Below are 3,759 nucleotides of genomic sequence, written 5' to 3'. Positions count from 1 at the left end.
AAAGCAAGGTTCTTTTAAACTGGGGTCCAATGCATTGGCGTCAAGGCTCCCCAAACCCTGGAAATCGTTTGCAAAACCGTGTATACACACACAAACAGCTTTTTGGGGACAGTAGTGAATTTCTATCAGAGCTGTAGAATCATCCTCAGCATGTGGTACCCACCTTTGAGGTCACCTCATAGCCCAAGATGGCTACTAGATAGACTTAGATGAACAACTATCTTCTGGGCAGGAAGTGGAAGAGAGGAGGGGGTGGGCAGAGGGGGGCCAAAAAGATCCACTCCCTTTTTCTGTCCCCCTGTTAGGAAGCTATTCACCTCCATCTTATGTCCATACCCACCTGCAGGAGAGGCTGCGAAGTAGGGCCTTTCGGCTGACTTCACATAAAGTTAGTGTTTCTGTTAATAAGGAAAAGGAGAGGATGGCAGACAACTAGGAATTTCTGCTGCAGTCTCTGTCTCACTAAAGGTCAAGAATCGCGGATTTGGCGGAGGAGATTTTGCCATCTGTCCAAAGGTTGCATGCCCACTGCCCAGACAGAGCTGCCTAAAGATGCTGAGTGTCTGGGTGCCTGCTTTGTTCACCCAGAGTCCTCTCATCCCCTCGTGAGTTGACAGTTGGTCTTCAGAGGCTGGTCCTACCAAGCGAGATTGGTAGGGTGAGCCTCTGACAAAGATGGCTGGTTGAAAGGAGGCTAACTAAATGGGCGCTTGTTCAAGCAAGCACCCACTGAGGAATGTGGCTCCACAGGGGGCTTTGTGGTATGTGTTTAGGAACAGCTTTGTTTGGTGTCTCATAATTATCTTCTTTCTGGCAGCATTTTGCTCCCCACAGCCTGGAATAGGTGGCTGAGGAGAGGGAGGACGTTGTTACTTCTTGAGGAAAGATGCTAATCAGGGATGGATCAGCGGAGTGAGTGTCAGAGAGGTGGATTCCAGCCTGAGATCCCACTTGTCAAGCGCCTGGGTTGTATATTCAATTCAATCTTTTTTTTTTTTTTTTTTTGGTCTTTGAACCTTTACCTGAGCTCTTCCTGATTGAAGTGGCCATCCCATGGTGGATGTTAATCCCTCTTCAAGAGTAAGCTCCATGAAACCGTTCCTGATTTTTCTTGCTCATTTTCCACCCCACCCTTACCCCTGCCTCAGGAAACTTCTTGCGGTTCTGGACACACTTTTATTACAACATTCATCACATTGTTTAAAACTGTTTTCTTGTCTTCCTCCCCGGGGACAAGAGCTCCTAAATGATAGAGAATGTTTCGTGATTACTTATGGTGTGTAAGTCCTGGTAGGGCTCAATACATGCCTGATGGGGCTGAACAAATTTTAAAAGTGTTAATGAACATCTATTGTGAGCAAATATTCTAGCAGTAAGAAGGGGATTGAAAAACAAAAATTGCAAAGACACCGCCTTCTAGGAGTTCAACACTCTTGTGGGCAAGACAGAAGAATAGATTAATGATCCGAAACAAATCATGGTGATGAGATGCAGGTGTTTTTAGAACTGGGAGGGAGAGATTAATTGAACAAAAGGGGATCTGGGAAGGTTCAATATAATGATTTATAAGATATATATATATATATATATACACACACACACACACATATATATATACACACATATATGATTTATAAATCAATTTACATTTATAAATCAATTATTTGTAAGCTATATATCTTATATGATATATATATATATATATCACGATACATAAGATATGATACATCTTTGGTCATTCACATCACCAAAATGTATTCATCAGCTGTATTTGGTCTTCATCCACAGTTTCTGAAAACATTTCAGAGCCATGAGGTGAAATGGTGTCTCGTTATAAATGCAAGTGACTTTTGGACCCCACCTAAGGGCGGGGGCTGGTTGCCAGGAGGACCAACCTGTGATTAAAGGCTTGGAACTTTCATCTCCCTCCTCTAACCTCTGGGAGTAGAGAGGGGCTGGAGGTTGAATCGGCCAATAGGCAATACTTAGTCAATCATGACTATGTAATGAAGCCTCCATAAAAACCCAAGAAGACAATGTTTTGGTTCTTTTTAGGTGAGCTTCCATGCTTGGGGAACCAGAATGCTTCTACATGCAACCGAGCAGAGCCCTGAGCTCCTTGAGGACAAAGCTCCTTTGTTCAGGATCTCACTCTGCATCCTTCATTTGTTTGTTGATTTGCATCCTTTATCATATCCTGTAATAAACTGGTAAATGTAAGTAAGTGTTTCCATGGGTTCTGTAAGCTGCTCTAGCAAATTAATCAAACCTAGGGATGAGGTCATTGGAGCCTCCAATCTGTAGCTGGTGGGCCAGAAGCAAAAGTAACAGCCTGGGGCTTGTGACTGTTATCTTAAGTGGGGGATGGGGGACAGTATTGTAGGACTGAACCCTTAACCTGTGGAATCTGATGTTATCTCTGGGTAGTTAGCATCAGAATTGAGTGGAATTCTCAGACACCAACAGGCTATCTGAGAATTGCTTGGCATTGTGTGTGTGTGTGTGTGTGTGTGTGTGTGATCTCCCCCCTCATTGGAATTGGGTTTGGGAACCCTAAAAGAGAAGGTAACACTGATTTCTGTGAGGTCTTGAAGGAAAAGCCAAGCCTCCATCTTTAAGGCAGGCCTGGAGAGAAGCGGCAAGGGAAAGGAGGAAACAAGCCATCTTTGGAGATGAGGTGTCTTGACAGAGTTGGAAATCCTTATAGGAATCTAGAAGTGGCTTAAAATTTTTTTCATGTTTACTTATTTTGAAAGAGAGAGAACACATGCATGTGAAAGTGGAGGAGGGGCACAGAGAGAGGGAGAGAGAGAATCTCAAGCAGGCACCGCACTACAGGCACAGAGCCCGTGTGATCATGACCTGAGCCGAAATCAAGAGTCAGATGCTTAACTGACTGAACCGGAATCTAGAGGTTTTCATCTAAGATGGGGACACTAGTGCTCTGTGTGTGTTAGGTTGAGTTACATGGCCTAATCTTTTAGGCATAGAAGAAGACTGTTGTTTTGCTCCCGGATAGCTTGGCAATGCTTGTAAAGGTGTCAGCACTGGGAGATGGTGCTGTTCCGGGAAGCGCAAGAAAGAGGCCTGGATGGGGCCTGGGTCTGGGATGGGTGGCTTCTGAGTGTTTTGGACGCCTTTGGGAAGGAGGTCCCATGCGAGGTGCTCCCCTCACCCTTCCCTTTTCTGTCTTTCTTAAAATACCCTGTGTTCCTGCAGCAGTGCGGCTGCTAATCTAAAATAAAAACAGCAGGAAATGCAAATGGTCAGGTTCTCCTAGCAACAGGAGCCAACCCACGCAGGGCGTGTGGAGCAGAGCAGAGCTGTCCCAAGGCTGGGATGCGGATGGCTGGGCAAGGGGCAAGTCTCCTCTTACAGCTTCGTCCTCTAATGTCATGGAGTGGCTGTCTGGTGGGCACCTGCTGCACAGAAGAAACTCTCCAGGAACTGGATGGGGGCAGAGGTGCTGGGGAGCAGGTGCAAGGGTAGGGGAGATAGACCATGGCAGTGGTTGGAACCGGTGCTTCTCAGAGCCTGACGCTAGAGGACTAACTAGGTGCGTGACTGAGGAAGGGCCTGGATTTGTGTGCTTCTTTCTGTGTGTTTGTTTCAATCAGGCCACGGAGTCTTGTCATTCCTAAGGTTATGAAAAAAAAGGAAGTAAGGTTTCCCCCGCTATCCAAAAGTAGAGCTTTCCTAAGAAACCATTCCTAAATCGAAATGGTACAAAATGGTATAAATTGCAAAGAAGCAATTACA

The sequence above is a fragment of the Lynx rufus genome, unplaced genomic scaffold (assembly GCF_022079265.1).
Source record: "Lynx rufus isolate CCGP_SWC_20201006 ecotype Redwood Valley unplaced genomic scaffold, mLynRuf1.p SCAF_9, whole genome shotgun sequence".
NCBI lineage: Eukaryota > Metazoa > Chordata > Mammalia > Carnivora > Felidae > Lynx > Lynx rufus.
Note: the sequence above shows the minus strand (reverse complement) of the source record.